The 18,720-nt window shown below is 44.7% G+C and overlaps 1 protein-coding gene across 5 annotated transcripts in view; it reads right to left on the reverse strand.

Moving 5' to 3' along the window:
• Nucleotides 1-18,720, reverse strand: part of ITPR1 (inositol 1,4,5-trisphosphate receptor type 1) — a 1,957,366-nt gene that overhangs the window by 1,784,883 nt on the left and 153,763 nt on the right. The gene's annotated exons all lie outside the window — the stretch shown is intronic.

An 18,720-nucleotide genomic window follows, 5' to 3' on the forward strand; every position in this document is an offset into this window, starting at 1 on the left:
ACAGACTGCAATGCAAGGCTGGCAGAAGAAAATATTTCTTCCCCAAAGAGTCCAGCCTTTTAGATTTCCTCGCTGGGGGAGCAGTAGGGAATGCGCCATGGGATGTTGAAGCTTGGACCACCAAGCTCTCCAGGTGGGTGGAGGAAGTTTGGGCCCCTGGGGCTGAACTGTAGCAGATCACCTGTCTTGGGTTGGACCAAGTCCCCAAAAATAAATCATTGATGGGGTCAGTGAATCGTGCAGATGAGGACCTGGTTGCAACACCTCTGGCAAGATGTTAGTCTTGAGTGCTAAAAAGGGCAACTGAAGGTAAAGGACCACAGCCACCCTCGGGCACCACCCTTGCATATCAGCTTCCTTACTCCATAACCTCAGTAGGGCAAGTAAGCATACAAGTATATGGAGTAGTATCCAGTCCACAGGCTTCACCCAGTTCCTCACCCCAGTCCCTATTTGGGTTTTCTTCATAGGGATGGTATAATGCAGGGTCCAGTGACCCCGCCCAGTCCTAACCCAAGGGAATAGGGCTCAGACTCCAATCTAGGCAGCAAAGTTCCTGCTGGCATCGGTCAACACGGCTCTGTCAAAGTTGTGGATGATGCAGTCAGTGGGTGCCAAGAGCATCAGGACCAGCGGTGAGGTTCTGGACTTTTAAGAGTCCAGAGGTGTCAGGGAAACAACACCCAAAGACCCCCGAGTTCCTCCTGTCTCGGTGCACAAATAAACAGAGACACGGGCTTCGATGGTGGCGTCAAAGACCAAGGTTTATTTACTGCAGGGACACAGAAGTCAGAGGAACCACACAGAGGCAGAATCTACGAGACTGTTCGAATTGCATTTAGTGGGTTGTTCCTTAAATACACGAAAAATGTCTTTAGGCAACATTACACGAATATTTCTCATGCCCAACCCGGTATCCCAAACAAACAGTAAATAGACAAACAATAATTAGTCGTAGGTTTTCGGTATTCGATCAAGTCCCCTTGTCAGTTTTCCATTCTTTGCTCGATCCTCCCCATCATAAAAATCGTAACCTCCCCATTGTAAAAGCCCAGAAGGAGAGGAGCAGAGCCAGGTGCAAAGGATTGAAAAGTAGGATAAGAGGTGTTTATGGATCATAAACGGGCATGGCTACCGTCTTCGGCCTTTCAGTCAGGACAACGGACGCGAGAACCAGTATAGCAGGACTGGCCTCAGGCAAGGGAGGCAGCTTGATTCTGCCTAGTCATGCAGCGTCAGCCTTTCTCGGGGCTCGAACTTACGTGTCCTTAACAAGGTGACTCTGCCGGGGTCATTGCCCGTTCATTGACTATGTGAGGGCAAGAAACAAAATGGATGCCGTAACTAAAATGGATGCCATGACTTTACAACAGAATGCCCTATTTCTCAGTGAATTCATGCTAGTTGCGTAGCGAAAACACTCATGTAATGGATCATTTGCGGTTCATTGGTACCAAAATCGTGTCAGTACTACGATACCGAATTCACGGGTTCGGATCGCTACAGAATCTCAGACCGTCCTTTTGCCCTTACATAGGCAATAACTTACTCTATGTCAGAGTCCATTTCTATGTTCATCAGGTCACTGATATGTTGTTGAAGCATTACTCTATCCCGTGGCGTATCTCTAAAAACAGGTGGTCTTCTTACGCATGTTGAAATGCAGAGATTACATAAGGCAGGACCACACTGAACAATGAGACCGCACGAAAATAAAAATACCAACGCAACACCAGTGACTATCAGAACCTTCCACCCCCACGCAGACAACAGGCTCCAGAACCATCCCATTAATGACCAGTCACCTTCCTCTACATGAATAGAGTCAGAGATTTTGTGTAACTTAGAGATGGCCTTATATACTGTTGGCGCATTATCTGGGATAAAAACACAGCACCTCGATTGGATCATCTTACATACTCCACCTCGATCTGCAAGTAACACATCAAGAACCATACTGTTCTGTAACGTCATGAGGCGATCCGCTTGAAGCTCAGCTGTCAGGTTACTAATTGCACCCGCAGTTTCGGTGATAGTGGATTCAACTACCCGTGTCAGTTGACGTAAGTTTCTACTGTTGGCCATAGGCCCCCAGAACGGAAGGAAACCTTTGAAGAAGTCTCCTGCTTCTTGGCCAGCAGTATCTTCTTTACTGAAAACACCTCACAACTCTAGTTTTGTGCTAGTCCGGTGCAGCAGTGTATGTCGGAGGTAACAGTTGAGCGATATAACATGAGCCTGAGAAGTCAGCAGGCAGCCATGTGTATGCTCTGTCTTGGCAAACAAAATAGGTACCCTTAGCAGCTAAGAATGCAGGGGAAGACTGTGACGGGAAAACATATGTTTCGATACAGTCACTCTTCCCTAGTCGAGCTTTCGGATTCCTCCCATTTCCTTGCAAACAGACCTGACCTTGGTGGGGTACGACCCAGATCGGAGTTGAGCTTTTACGTTTGTTCTCACCCAGAGTAATGCCATATTCCGTAACATTCCAACCCATGTAAACTCGCAATTCATCCTTGGGAATGAACGGAGTGTTATTAACATCTCTAACCATGTCAGTGATTCCTTTTACCAAGGCTCTATTAGCAGAGTTATACAGAGTGGAACGCGGAGGTCGTGGAGGATAGGTCTCTAGGGCATAAGCGAACATGGTCTGAAATGCCCAGAATGATCCATTATAACTAAAGGGCAGAACCAGATAAGGGATGCCCTTGTCCATGGTATGTGGTATTAAGCCACACACCCAGCAGTTTGTTGTGTTAACTACTAGTTGATGTTGGTGCAAGAGCTGAATGAAAGTGTTATTTATAAACTCAGAGCGTCGAGCTTGCTCGTGGGCAGGAAAAGGATGGAAAGAATGAAGAGAAACAACAGTCGGAGAAACAGAAACATGGGGAGATACTGTAGATGTAACAGGTGTAAAGATCAACTGAATACCAAAAATAATTCCGCCTACCAAAGTTATCAAAACAATCAGAAGTGTCAGAGTACATTGCATTAGAAAACATTTGCTATATAATATGTCATATAGCTTTGTCTTGTGCACATTTATGACATTAACCCGTCGCAGTTCAGGAAGCTCCATCTTCTACAACCGTTCGCAACGGATGGTTTGTACCTGTTAAAAAACTTGCCTCTGTTTACCCTGGGGGTTCCCAAGATAGACAGAAGAAACCGACCTTGTGTCTGGTTCCCTGCAAGTTAAAACAAGGCACACATTACGATCCTACGGTAACCCAGACGGCAAGGTGAGAGAAACAACAAAAACAAAAAGATAAAACTTAGAGCAAACTTCCTGACTGAATGGAATGCAGTAAGGTCAAAACAGTTTTCAAACAGAAAGGTAATTATGCAATGTCATTAGTTCATAACATGGGAACGTAGATTATATCTGTACTTTCCGGGTCTTGTCTGATCTTGAAATAGCTGGTCTACAGGTGCGGAAATGTTCGACTCCACAGGTGGCAAATGTTCACTTTGTACAATACTCGGTCCAGGATTCAAAGGAGCGGTTCCTGCTGAGGTGTCAAAGTTCGGTGTTTCAGTTCGTGGGTGGTCCGTTATATACTCTGCATCACTGAAAGGGATGTGCCTAGGAACAGGTTCTGTCTCGGATACGCCAAATCCCTGTCTAACCCAGTTATCATAGGGGAGTGGGAGAGGGACACGCTTCGTATGGCTAGCGTGCACCCAATTCTTCCTTCCAGCTAGGCGTACAGCAGTTCTTGTTGTGAGGAGTACCTGGAACGGACCCACGAATCTTGGCTGGAGGTTCCGAGTTCGTTCAAAGTTCCGTACTACAACTTGGTCGCCTGGTTTCAACGTGTGGCCTGGACTCTCTGGCAGTTTAGGCAAGGATTCAAATACCTGTTGATGAATAAGGCTTAATTTAGCAGTCAGGTCATAAAGATAATCAATCAACATTGGGTATTCAATCTGTTTGAATTCCTTTGGCCTAGGGACTCCCCAAACATTAGCAGGACGACCGAACACAATCTCATATGGGCTAAGCCCTACTCGAGAGTGTACAGTCTCTCTGGTGGACAGTAGAGCTAAAGGCAGTGCATCTGGCCAAGATAGACCAGTGGAAGCTTGAATTTTAGCAAGTTTCAGGGTGCCATTGTACCTTTAACCAAACCTGCTGACTGTGGGTGATTCGCACTGTGAAATTTTTGGTTAATACCCAGTCCCGTACACACACTCTTCATAACTTTCCCTACAAACTCACTTCCATTGTCCGACCAAACAATCCGTGGCATACCATACCTGGGGAAGTATTCTTGGAGGAGGATTTTGGCAGTGGACATAGCAGTGTTATCCTTTAACGGATATGCCTCAATCCATCTTGAAAAGGCACAGACTACCACTAGGACGTATTTAAGATTGTTACACCTGTCCATGTGGATGAAATCCAACTGAATCACTTCAAAGAGACGAGAAGGGGGAGCAAAATGACCAGTTGGGGTTCCCTTGCCAGGATTATGCATCAGGCATACCGTGCAGTTCTTCACCACTCTTTCCGCACACTTAGTAATTCCATCGTTCTTCCATACTGGAGCTAACATTTTACAGATCCCTTTCGAACTGATGTGCGCCGCTCCATGCGCCATCGTGACTACTGCGAGCACATACGCATCAGGTAACAGCCAACGTTGCTGCTCAGACAAATCAACCCAACATCCACTTGAATCCATTTTACCCGTTTTCACCTTCCATTAATTCTTCTCATTTTCAGTTGCTTCATTCTGGATTGCCTTTATACTTTCAATCGTATTCTCACACATTCCTGATTCAGCAATCCATCTTGCAGACGTTGCAACGTACATTCGGCTCGTCATGTTCTTGGCTGTTTCTCTAGCGACCTCATCAGCAAACGCATTCCCACGGCCAACATCATCCGTAATCTTTCGATGTGCACTGCACTTCACAATCGCAACTTCATTCGGTAGGGTCAGAGATTCCAATAGATCGCTGACTAACTGTCCATGTTGAATCTTAGTTCCATGGGACGTGAGAAAACCTCTTTCTTTCCAGAGACGTCCGAAACTATGTGCTACGCCAAAGGCGTATTGGCTATCAGTAAACACATTCACTCTCTTTCCCTCAGCTAAAACACACGCTCTTGTTAATGCAATTAATTCTGCAGCTTGGGCAGAATTCTGACTTACTCTTGCAGTCTCAACAATCGTACTCAAAGTCGTAACTGCATACGCGGCCGTCACATCACCATTCTGTAGTTTAAAACACGACCCATCGACATATAAAGTGCCGTCTGGATCTAGTAACGGAGTGCCCTTCAAGTCAATCCTACCTTTTGTCTCTTCCTCAGTTCTAAAACGGCAATCATGGGGCTCTGAATCACTCGATTCTGGAGTAGTCGGCAACAGCGTTGCTGGATTCAATATGTTGCATCGCTTAATCTGAATGTGGCTTGCCAAAAGCGTCAGCTCATAGCCTGATAGTCTAGCACTGGTGAGGTGCTGAGTTTTCGTTCGATTCATGAGTGTATCCACAGCATGTGGAACCATGACTACTAACATGTTCATGACTAGTCCAGCAGACTGTCGAATAGACACTGCAGGAGCTGCTGTAGCTCTCAAACAACTTGGCAACGCTCTGGCTACCGGATCTAATGTGGATGAGAAATATGCGCAAGGTCGCTGTTTGTCACCAAATTGTTGCGTTAAAACACTCAAAGCACAACCTTCTCTTTCATGGACATATAATGTAAACGGCTTACTGTAGTCAGGAGTACCCAACACAGGAGCTGAACACAGCGCGTCACGTAAGTCGGAGAAGCTCTGTTGACATTCATCAGACCATGGCAAAGGGCTCGGAACACCTTTTCCAGTCAGGGCTACCAATGGTTTTGCCATGAGAGAAAAATTTGGGATCCATTGCCTACAGTATGACGCAATACCCAAAAACGCACGTACTTCTCTCTGTGTGCTTGGTACAGTCATCTGCGAAATTGCTTTGATTCTCTCTGGGGTCAACCTTCTTCCCTCCTTTGACAAAAGATGACCTAAGTAGGTCACTTCTTGGCAACAATATTGCAGTTTAGGTGACACCTTGTGATGCAAGTCTGACAAATGACGTAATAGAAAAATTGTAGCTGCTTTGCAAGTTTCCTTGTCATCAGCAGCCAGTAAAAGATCGTCTACGTATTGGATCAGAGCAACACCAGGAGGAAGTACAAGAGCCTCTAATTGACTCTTCAATGCTGGACTGTAAATTGAAGGGCTCTCACAATAACCTTGTGGAGCGCGCTTGAATCTGAAACTGCGACCTCCTAAGGAGAAACCAAAAATGTCTCTACTTTCCTCGGCTATCGGAATGCTGAAAAATGCATTTTTCAAATCGATCACTGTAAACCATGAGGCTGAGGCAGGAATCAACGTTAATAATGCAGTGATATCTGGTACCACAGGAAACTGTGGAATCACTATTTTGTTAACTTCTGAGGTCAATCACAAATCTGTAGATTGGAGGTTTGGACGGGTCAGTGCGTTTCAAAATCGGTAGAACAGGACTATTGCAGACATTTCCTCTAGTTTCCTCAATCACATCTTTCTGTATCAAGTCTTTCACAATCAGCAAGAGTGCACGTTCACCTTCATTCGAAATCCGATACTGTGGGAATTTAACATTCGCTTTCAGACTTACCACATAAGGGGGAATTTCCAAGAGGCCTACATCGTTAGGACCAGTTGCCCAAAGAGTATCAGGGAGAGAACGCAGCTCCGGTGGGAGCTTATCCATCGACATATACATTGGAGAGATTAATCTTTTGCCTAATGTGAGCTGTACTCCTGAAGGAGAACAGTACAGTGTCGCATGTAGGTGTTTCAACAGATCTAAACCAAGCAGATTCTCATTACAACCGGTTGTTAGAATAAGGGGTGCTTCTAGTTCGCATGGCCCAACAGATATTGGCAAAGGACTAGAAACAGGATTGTGAACAGGGGCGCCTGAGAAACCTACTGAAGTGTTCATTAAGCCAGACAAAGGTGCGCCAGGGAGTTTCGCATGCATAATTGAACTTTTTGCTGCACCAGTATCCAACAGAAACGGTTCGACCACGCCTGATGTAACTACTGCGACATAAGGTCCACTCTGATCAACTGGAACTGATACTACTCCCTCTCTTTGCCTGTGGCTGTCCTAGTACTCGCTTCTCTGAATCTCTTCATTATGATCATAATAATCTTCAACATGATACTGTGGAGATCTACCTGCTTGTGCAGATTGTGCATTTCGCTGATCGAAATAATTCGATTGGCGATCAGCCTGTGGTGTCATTGTACCACGTCCTCTACCTCTAGGAGTTTGCATAAACCCAACAGTACCTCTCTGAGCTGGGACACCACTAGTCTGTGCGTGCAGTACCGGACACTCATTCTTATAATGGCCCTCCTTTTTACAATAGGCACACTGATTCCATGCCAACTGTTGTCGGGAAAAACCATAATTAAATCTTTGAGACGTCCCTTGCTGGAATTGTGGCTGTTGCTGAAACTGGGGTCGCTGCTGTGAATCTGACAGATTCGAACGAGGCGGATACACCTGTTGCAAAAGAACTTTAGTCTTTAAATCTTTCGTTTTCTTTTCTGACTTTTCCTTCTCTTCTTTCTCTCTATTCTCGTAATACTGAGCAGTTGCAAGAATCTGTGCTGTTGTCGACACTGCCCATGCACTTTCAGAATCCTTTAACTTGTTACTAAGTTCGGGTAATAAATTAAACACGAACTTGTCGACAAACAATCTCTGGCCTCCCTCAGTACTCATATCTTGCCCACTGTGGTCTACGAAGGTCTCTTCAAATCTAGTGAAAAAAGTCAGAGACGCTTTCGTCCTTTTGCTTGCATGCCGATAGTTTATCCCAATTAACTCGTAACGCTGGCATCAGCGTTTGCATCAGATTAATTATTCTGCAAGGTAGGGCAGCAATCAGAGGTTCTGGTTTAGCACCGCCAACTTGTTGCGCATCTGCTGCTACAATAGCTGGCCAATCACCTCCTAAGGCGACTGGGTGGTTCTCTTGCCGAATCTTGGCGCATATAGGCTGTGGCACTACATTACCAAATAACATTTCAATGTCTGCCAAATTCATGACGCACGCTTGAACTGTCTGCGTTAACTCTTTGTAATAACCAGCAGGATTTTTACGTGGGTCTGGCAACGCCTGTTTTACTGCTAATACTTCGGCCCGTTTCCAAGGGATGTGTATCCACACTCTGGAATTGTGCCGGGGCAGCTGCAATATTATGGGCCGCATCAGCTTGAACTGCATCACGCCATATCGGTGGAACTTCCCTCATCGGATATTGACCTCGTTTTTTCCTAGTAGTAATCGGTGAACCATCAGGGTCCCTTGTCGCTCGAAGAGGGGAATCATCCCTATAAGCTAAAATCAGTTCTATCGCTCCCCTTACTCCTGAACCTATCACCATTCCTGCGGCGAACTTCTGTTGAATATTTATCAGATCAGAGGGGACAGAATCTAAGTCATCATCTTCCCATTCTTCACGCACAAGAGAACACATCACGTCAAAAACATAACGTTGAGTTGGTTCATTCCATTGCATAAAAGTATCTAACACTCTTTGTGCATCATACTTCACAGCTTTCGACATCCACCCAAGAGCTGTCGAATCTAACATGTCTCGTTCCTGAGGACCAGGAAGCTGGCTACGTCTCTGTATAGTCAGAAACGGGGGTCCCAATTAAAGACCTGTAGAGAGGAGTTAAGACATTAGTCGGTTATTTTCCGACGAACGGAAAGCGGAGTCAGAATGTTCACAGGGTTCGGGGATAGGGCAGCTGAAGCAGATGAAATAGTAAGGGTGGGAGTAGCAGGTAAAGCAGTTTGCGAAACGACAGGCAAAGGCGGAACAGGCAACCCAGGAAGAGGGGGTGCCGAAGGAACATTAACTACGGGAAGGACAGGTGCTGGAGTCAAAGGAAGTGGAGCAACTATTCCAGGCTGACCAGCAGCTGGCTGTGCAACAGGTAGTAACTGTGGTACTGTAATACCCTGTGCATACGGTGGAGGTGAATGCAACAGGCAAGACAACAGAGGATCCTTTTCATGATCCTCCATCGGCTTAGTAGGACAAGATGGCAATACAGGGTAACATTTATCAATTGCCAAATTATATTTTCTATTCGCCATCTCCATTGCTTTCTCAGTCTCGTTGACATGCAGCTGCCTAGCAGACTCCATTAAAGTCAACCCTTTCTCTTTCTGTTCTTTCTTCGTCTTCCTAATTTCTCTGTTTGGCTTCTTTGCGCCATACGCGAAAAGAATCAAACATTGCCGGCCGGGCTTTTCTCTTAAACAACTTCATTTCTAGATTGTCTAGAATTTCAGTTTCGAAGCTACCATGCGGTGGCCAACTAAGGACACCATCTTTTCTGGTATAACGGACCCATACTTCATTATACGTAATCGGACCCACACCATGTTTACAATAGAGCTCATATGTAGGAGTTCCAATCGGAGGAACCGAACACGAATCCTCCAACCGGGAATCCCCGTTGCAACGTAACCAGGACAAGAAACAATTACTACTGGTAGTCATGACAAAGACAAATTCCAACCAAAATGCGCAAAGAACTTAGGCCTACCAAAATGAACTATTACCAAAACAAAGATTATCTAAACAAGAGCAACCAATGATAATCTACGAATTAAACCAGAGCAACAAAGAACCACCAAACTGAGCATAACCCACTTAATACTTAACTGAAATGTGGAAGACGTCACCAAGGAGAACCCGTCTACGTCTCGCCGTACTAAGGTCTGCACCTCGGGTCCAAGACAGGGCGACAGTCAGGGCAGCGGTCCTCTGTAGCCGTCTGAGAACGGGAACCCTCGTGGAAGAGATCGTCGGGCCACTTTTACGACATGCAGGGATCGATGAAGCGGTGTACCTCCCTCCGTAATCTTCACACGAAACTTCTCGAACTTTTCAGGCTTTGGACTGGTACCGGATGACGTCGCCCCACGTTGGGCGCCAATTTGAGGTTCTGGACTTTCAAAAGTCCAGAGGTGTCAGGGAAACACCCAAAGACCCCCGAGTTCCTCCTGTCTCGGTGCACAAATAAACAGAGACACAGGCTTCGATGGTGGCGTCAAAGACCAAGGTTTATTTACTGCAGGGACACAGAAGTCATAGGAACCACACAGAGGCAGAATCTACGAGACTGTTCGAATTGCATTAAGTGGGTTGTTCCTTAAATACACGCAAAATGTCTTTAGGCAACATTACACGAATATTTCTCATGCCCAACCCGGTATCCCAAACAAACAGTAAATAGACATCAAACAATAATTAGTCGTAGGTTTTCGGTATTCGATCAGGTCCCCTTGTCAGTTTTCCATTCTTTGCTCGATCCTCCCCATCATAAAAATCGTAACCTCCCCATTATAAAAGCCCAGAAGGAGAGGAGCAGAGCCAGGTGCAAAGGATTGAGAAGTAGGATAAGAGGTGTTTATGGATCATAAACGGGCATGGCTACCGTCTTCGGCCTTTCAGTCAGGACAACGGACGCGAGAACCAGTATAGCAGGACTGGCCTCAGGCAAGGGAGGCAGCTTGATTCTGCCTAGTCATGCAGCGTCAGCCTTTCTTGGGGCTCGAGCTTACGTGTCCTTAACAAGGTGACTCTGCCGGGGTCATTGCCCGTTCATAGACTATGTGAGGGCAAGAAACAAAATGGATGCCGTAACTAAAATGGATGCCATGACTTTACAACAGAATGCCCTATTTCTCAGTGAATTCATGCTAGTTGCGTAGCAAAAACACTGTCATGTATGTAATGGATCATTTGCGGTTCATTGGTACCAAAATCGTGTCAGTACTACGATACCGAATTCACGGGTTCGGATCGCTACAGAACCTCAGAGGCAGGGAAAGTAGAGATGGTAAGACTGGTGCCAGTTCGGATCCAGAAATGGATCCCTGTGGGTACACTGGAGCCAGGCTGAAGCTTCTGGTAAGGAACCAGATTGGGTCCCCCTCTGACCCCTGCAGGGTCCAAAGGCGCACCAGACAGGTCGGGCCACCCAAAAAAGGAAACGCATGGCAGCATAGAATACATTAAGCGGGGGGGTAGGTAATGGGGAGGGCTACAGCTCCCAGAAGTTGGGGAAGTGAGGAGTTGGCCCATGTGCAGGCTCCAAAGAACCCGGTCTTGTAGGCAGATGCTACGTCGACTGAGAAGTTGAAAACTGCTTCGATTTCTTGCTCGTGCCCAGATTTAGATTGTCATGAGAACTTAGAGTGGGACGACAACTTCAGGCTCTGCAAATTCTCCAGGGACATTGACCGCGACCTTGATTTGCGTGGAGTCGAACGGTGGCTGCCATGAGCTTTAGGGACCGATCCCTTTTTTGTATTCATGGCATGGCAAACTGAGCCCGACTTTGGATCATGGTCGTGCTCCAGGCACCACAGGCAGACATGGTGTAGGTCTGTCAAGGACAGATCGATGACTGGGTCCGCAGGGCTTGAATCCGGTCTTCCTAGATGACATCATATGACACCAGGAAAAAAACCTAAAACTCTTGATAAAACAAAGGAATCCAGTCAAAAAGTGACAGAGGGGTAGCTCTACTCCTGATGAACGCTTATTGGCACGGAAAGAAAAGAGGTCATCGTGACTAGGTTGAGCCTATATGGCTACCGCACCGTCACATCTAGTGTGGCTGACGCATGCGGAGCCAATTGGTGCAACCTGCTGGCACGCAGGGGTACTGCTCATGAAAAATCTTCCAGATCAAGTCTGACACTTGGGAAATTCAAAGGTAAGGAATCTGCAACTAGAAGTCTATCAGATGGGGAGGAGGAACAGTATTTGAATCCTGCAATTGCAGGGATCCAAATACTATATGTAGTTGAGATGTTATACATTACCTGTCTGTAGGTCAAAGAGAGGTTCTAATTCTACACTCCCGTAAGAGGAATGCCATTTTATTTCTGAAGCTGTAGATGGTGAGCATTTGGGCAAGAGAAATAAAACGTGGCACCATTAACCAGTGAATCAAAGCACTCCACATGGCCTTTAGTGGTATATATTTATAGATTCAGACTATGCATCTGCCACCATTGTCTCAGCAAGACTCAACCCCCCACCCCCCCCAAATACCCAAGAAATTGAGTATTTGGTGGAGCACATTCAACACTTGATGCAAATTATGCTTGAAGGTGCGGACTGGAAAGGAAACACTTTGCTATTCTGCTATCTGGAGAAGATGCAGGACATGGTATTTGAGCATTCGCCACAGTATGCCAATTAAAATTCATCCAAATACTCTCATTCACAAGGAACAGTTAAGCAAGTGAAGTATTTTAAATTGCAACAAAATAATGTTGAGCATAGGCAATTATATTTCAACAGCATGAATAGCAAATTAACCCACTAACACTTAAGCCTTCTTTAAAGTATTCTCTGTTAAATGCGAGAAATTAATTCACAGCTTAATCAGGACCAACGAGTTGCGAGATGCAATTAAAAGTACATGAGATTTTAGCATGCACAAATCCATCACTAGACAAAGCAGTTGACACCGCAATAAACTTTAAAACGTTTCAATAGAACTTTATATGCATGTTTCTATGTGCCAATCAAAGGTTTAGCTGTTGGTCTGATAAACAAGTGAAGGCAGCATGTGTAAACGTGCATCTCAAATACTTAAAACTGTCCAGTGAATAGGAAAAAGTGTGGACTGTGTAGCAAATTGAGACATTTTAGTGGAGTCGAAGAAGGACAATACAGAGGTAGTCTGATACTTTAGTTGAAAGCCACGCCAATAAAAAAACAAAAAACATCCTGATCAAGCTAAAGTTCCATTCCACAAAAAAATCTGAGAGGCAGCTCAAGATGGAACAGAACCATTTGTCTGCATTGAGCGGAGGACTTGAAAACAATTCAAGTAACGTTTACAGGGTTTCTGCAATTTTAGTGACTCTGCCTTTTGGGTCAAAAGAGACTAGCGAGAAGCAAAGTTAGTGGTTTGAGAATTTGGTGGTGAGCAATTAAAAAAAAATCTATTTAATTTTTAAATAAGATGTAATTAGCTATGGATGGTGGTCTGTATGGGACAGAAAGATGAGTGCAAAAATGGACTGTGGAGGAAAATGAATGAATGAATGATTACGGTCTTATATAGCGCATAGCTACCCGGAGGCATCCCAGCGCTTCTACTCGACTAGATCTTGGAAGAATCAGGCAAACAGGAAGGTTTTCAGCCTCTTCTAAACCTAAGGTGGTTAGCTTCCATTCGGATAGGATCGGGAAGGTTGTTCCAAAGGGTGGCGGCTAGAAGGGAGAAACGCCTGCCTCCCATTCACACTCTCCTGGTTCTAGGGATTGCAAGCCGCTTCTTATTATCAGACCTTAGGGCACGTCCAGAATGATATAAGTGGAACATTGATTGCGTCCAGGATGGTCCTGTTTTGTTAATTGCTTTATGGACCGTAGTCAGAGCTTTAAACTCTACCCTTTGCTGGACAGGCAGCCAGTGAAGTAGACGCGACGCTGGCTTAGCTGAAGTCCGGCGAGGGACATTCAGCAGCATTCGAGCAGCGCAATTCTGCACTGTCTGCAAGGTTTTAATGGTTGCTTGTGTGGTGCCTAAATACAATGCATTTGAATAGTCCAGGCGTGAAAGAATCAGCGCCTGAACTAGTATTCTCCTGGCCTCAAACGGAAGAAGCTTAATTATATTCCTAAGTAGTCTGATGATGGCATAACAAGTTCCTGCCACCTTGCGAGCCTGAACACCAAAGTTTAGGGCTGGGTCTAGCCAGACCCCTAAGCTCTTAATTTGTTCTTTAGGTGACGGCGGAAGGCCAAGATTAGACGGCCACCAGCCCTCTACAGTATTAGATGGTTTATACCCCAGCAACATCACCTCCGTTTTTGCTCCAATCAGCTTGAAGAAGGATCGATCCATCCATTCTTGTACTTTGAGACAGAGAAAGATTCTCAAATGGAGCATCCTGGGAGGCCAGGGAGATGAGCTGCGTATCGTCTGCGTACGTTACCAGTTGTACTCCCCAGGGCAGCACCACCTCAGCCAAGGGCTTCATATAAATGTTAAATAGGGTAGGGCTGAGGGATGAACCCTGGGGGACACCGCACTGCAGAAGCATTTGAGGGGAGCAGGCATCATCCTCAAAGACCGCAAAGGTCCTATCGGATAGGAAAGAGCTCAGCCACCTTAGTGCGCCTCCCCCGACACCTACTTCCATCAGTCTGTGAATCAAGATGGAGTGATTCACGGTGTCGAAGGCAGCACTAAGATCTAATAACAAAATGGCTGCGCTGTTTCCATTGTCCACAATCTTCCTAGCCTCCTCCACAACAGTGATTAGGGCGGTTTCCGTGCCCTGCTTAGCTCTGAATACTGTCTGAGTGATATGGAGGGAGTTGGTGTTCAAGGTAGGATCCCAGCAGCGAATTGACATGCTTCTCCGCAAGCTTACTAATAGTTGGCAGTAAGGAGATAGGGCGATAATTGGCCCAATTTTCCGGGTTTAGGTTTGGCTTCTTCAATAATGCCTTCACTTTTGCCTGTTTCCAGGAAAGGGGGACCGTGCCTGATGTCAGTGAGGCATTAATCAGCTCTTGGATAACCGGGGCCAAAGTATCTGACACCAGATTCAGAATGGTGGGGGGGGGCGGGGTCCGCTGGAGAGCCAGATTTCAGATTTTTCAAGAGGGACATAGTTTTAGAACCATCTAGTCGGGGGAATTCATCCAATCCGAGGTTACCGGAGTCCATTGGAGGAAAAGACTGAGCATATAAATTGTTTGGAAATTAAATCGGATCTGTGTGTATTGAAATGTTTTCTAAGAGGCAGAGCTTTTAGATATGGACAATGTGTCATCAGTGCAGGATATAAACAAATTGAGGAATTCAGACGATTTGATGTGACATTGTTTGGAACACAACAGATCTTGCAGCAGAGATTCTACCTCTGCTAGACCATATGGAAGACTGGAATTTGAGATAGTTGACAGACTACAGCAACTGGATGATTAAGATGTAACATTAAGAAAATTAAGGTCAACTGGGTCAGTTAGAAATGGATCAGTTTACATCCAGATTAATTGTTCAATTACAGAGTTATTGAACATAAAGGGCAGAGCACGGGGTTCATAAGAGGTAATATAGAAGAGCATCTGTACAGCCTTGTTTGGAGGATGTCAGAACATCTTTGAGGTCCACAATCCAAGCAGGGTTTGCTGGGCCCAACCATGAGGGGTTTGTCCTTTAACAGCTGTTCTGGGGCCTGACCTACTATTGGTCCTGGACAGAGGACCATGTACAACTACTTCATGGCATGACTCACTGGTAGCGCGCGTCAAGCAGTCGGCAGCTTCTTGGGTGGAGTTATGAGCAGAGCATACAAGGCCACAAGTAAGCCTGGGCAAAGCACTACGCAGCGTAGTTTGCGCTACTTCGCACTACGCGAATTGCACGTAGCACAGTGCAAACATGCGTAGGATTGCGTAGTGCTGCGGTCATTTTTTGCTTGCTCGCGGTCCTCAACATCAAGTTGGCGACCGCGAGCAAGCAAAATGACATCCCGGCGTGATTCTCAACGTGAGGTCAGGTTTCTCATTGCGAGTGGTCGTGTATGCTCGCGACGAGAAACTACCAGTCCGCGTTGAGAAATCTACTCGAGCAGCAGAAAACTACATCTCACTGTGCAAGATGCCGTTTTCAATGATTGCACAGTACCGGATGCTTGTCAGCACTGTGCAATCATTGAAAACAACATCTTGCACAGTGCGAACAGGGTACTACGCAGTTTGCGAAGTGCACTTTGCGTAGCTACGCGTAGTGCAACTTCGCGAACTACGCCCAGGGTTAGCCACAAGACAAAGCACAAAAACTAAAAATTGACACTCCAGTCAAATACTTGCCTATGAGATAAAATTAGTTATTCAGTATAAACAAAAGTATATACATACATAAATCCAGTCTCTTAAAGTCAACATGTTTGCATCATCCTGAGCAGTATCCCAGAGTCCCTTTCCTTCTAATGTAGTGGGTTATTTTCCATTCAATAACGTGGGAGGCTTTCTGCTATCACAGAACAACATCTTGTTCTGGCCTTGAGAGTCATTTGTAGGGTCAAGCGCTAAGTTTGTGGAAGCATTTAAACCTGTAGATTACTCTGATCAGTACAGCAAGCACAGTGTGCTCCTGATGTATCTTACGAGTATTAGTATCTTACTGGCTACACAATGCAACTTCACACACTGAACTATAGTACTAGTGGATGCATTTGGTCAATGGCTATAAATTGGTGATTTAGCCCAGTGGATTACAGCCAGAAAAGGACAATCATGTCTTGGAAACAGAAAAACAGATTCAGGGAGCAGGTGGCCCAGAATGGGGTGAAATAAGGCAAGGAGTCATGAAGAGCAGAGATAGTCTAAGGTCTAATAGTACACATGCATTATTTTCACAAAATCCCATCCCCCTTTAAATTGGCAAGAAGGGAAAATGTGATAGTAAAGCGGTTATGCTGTACTTAATTTGTCACATACAGGCCGCATTTTAAGGAACCTTTTGTAGGCAACTGTGTGAGGCCAGAAAGTTTCAGAAAATAATACTGGTAACATAGCGTATGTGTTAGTTTGCTTGCTGAGGAGATAATTGTGCAGTCTCTGGTTACTTAGTTTGAACCCTAAAAATAAATTTAAAAAAAATAAAAAAATAATAAAAATAAATAAAAAAAAACGAAAGTTAATGTGCCTAAAGCAAGGTACTGTTCATTATACATAGGTAACAGATTTGTATTTAATGTTTATTTCAGTAGGTTAATGCTGTGGTTGCAGAGATCCTTTTTTAAACCTCAGGAAACAAGTTATAATTCACTGCACTATACTCATGGTTGAAACGCACTGGCATGTAATTGGTCGTTTGCAGTGCTTCATAATTAAGATTCATTTATTCACGTTATAGTAGCACTAAATAGTGTGCACTTTCAAGTAGGATTTTACATGTACTAGAGACACTTATAATTCCTGTATGTGTAATGTGCAGGATGAAATTCTACTCGTGCAGCGTATGCTGTGTTTAGTTTAAGTTGCCTGAATTGTAGGCCCAAACTAAGATGGTTTGTTTCTCCTTGGTTGCTCAAGAAATAATTAAAAGAATCATTTTTGGGCTCGAAGACAGTGTGTTCTCATCCTACTGCAGGAATTCTGCCTCGTTATTCTTCGATTTAAGGAGATACCAGGAACGTCTGAAGAAGTCTGGAAGGTGAGAGGAGAGGCCTCCTTTCGTGCCTGGCCTATCTGAAACCCAAGGCCACAGGAAGACGAAGAAAAATTAAACCTCCAGTGGAAACTACTGAAAAACGTTGCAATTGAAAAAGTTCACCATGTGACGTATTGTGGGTTGAATATTGTCCTTGTATGATGTGCAGGGACAGCTTCTGGAGTCTTCTGCTTGTTTTTGGAGGAGAAGGAGCATCTTAGAGTGAGCTCCATAGCTTTAAGCTATCAGACCGATTTGATGCGAGTACTTCTTAGGAAGTCAACACGTGCTGACACCTTTGGGATATGACAAAAGATAGATTGGTAGGACCCTCATTTAGAGCAGTGTATGGAAATATTTTTGTTTTTGTTTTCCTCCAAAATAAAGAGAATTGAACTTCAAAATCAGAATACAGCATAGAATAGAAGCTGAGTCCATCACTTTATGCCTTTTATGCCGAATGAACTATATTCGTAGACTCTGCTCTGTATTGATTTTCATGCATCTATATACTCTGAAACTGAGGTGTGTTTATATTCAATTATTTTTGGCCTTCTAATAAACTCACAAAACTGAAATTCTGAGTCTGTGGTCCTTCAGTGACTAAATTAAAAGTACAACTTTGAATTGTTTTACTCCCCTCCACCACTTTTAGCAAGCGAATAAAAGACAATCAGCCTTAACTTTAGTAGAGAAAGCAGGGAATGTAATTTGGCGTAATCACTGGCAAAGTCGATTGTTTACGTGACTGCAGTAAAAAAAATAAAAACACATCTAATCTGCCATACAACCTCAATCTTTCACAATTCTAAGGTTGGTGTAATGAGATTGAATGACACGAAGTGCCAAAAGTTCGGTTAATATGCTGACATGATGGCTCAATGGTGGAACATGCAGTGATCTGCCGCTCACCCGTTTCAAATGGAGCTCCACCTTCGGAGATAAGCACAAAGTACCATTTACAGGTATCAGCCATTCAGTTTTTTCAGAGACAGATATATATTATGGACTTCTCAATGGACAATTTTACAAATTGAGCGCTGTAAATCTAGGATTCTCACTGGGGCGGTATCATTTATATACATGTTGCTTGCTGAGAAATTCAGTATTTAAGCCGAATGAAAGGTATTATAACGCAATAACTGCATTCGTTATGCCCTGTTAACCAGCGTGAAACCATTTCAAAATGGATGACAGTTTTCTCCCTGTATAGAGGCATATGGGATGTGTAGTCCTACTTCTATTTTGGGATTACGTTCGAAAGTGTACTATATGTATGTGACTGTTACAGACCTTTGACCCGTGATTAAGGTGCAGCTGCACCAAAACGAGTCGGGCGTTTGACCTGCTACATGCTTTTTTTAAATAAATCTGAGCGTGTATGGATTTGGGCTGGAGTACCTTCTTGCCGTAAACGACAATTATAGATAT

This window comes from Triturus cristatus, chromosome 9 (genome assembly GCF_964204655.1).
Source record: "Triturus cristatus chromosome 9, aTriCri1.1, whole genome shotgun sequence".
Lineage (NCBI taxonomy): Eukaryota > Metazoa > Chordata > Amphibia > Caudata > Salamandridae > Triturus > Triturus cristatus.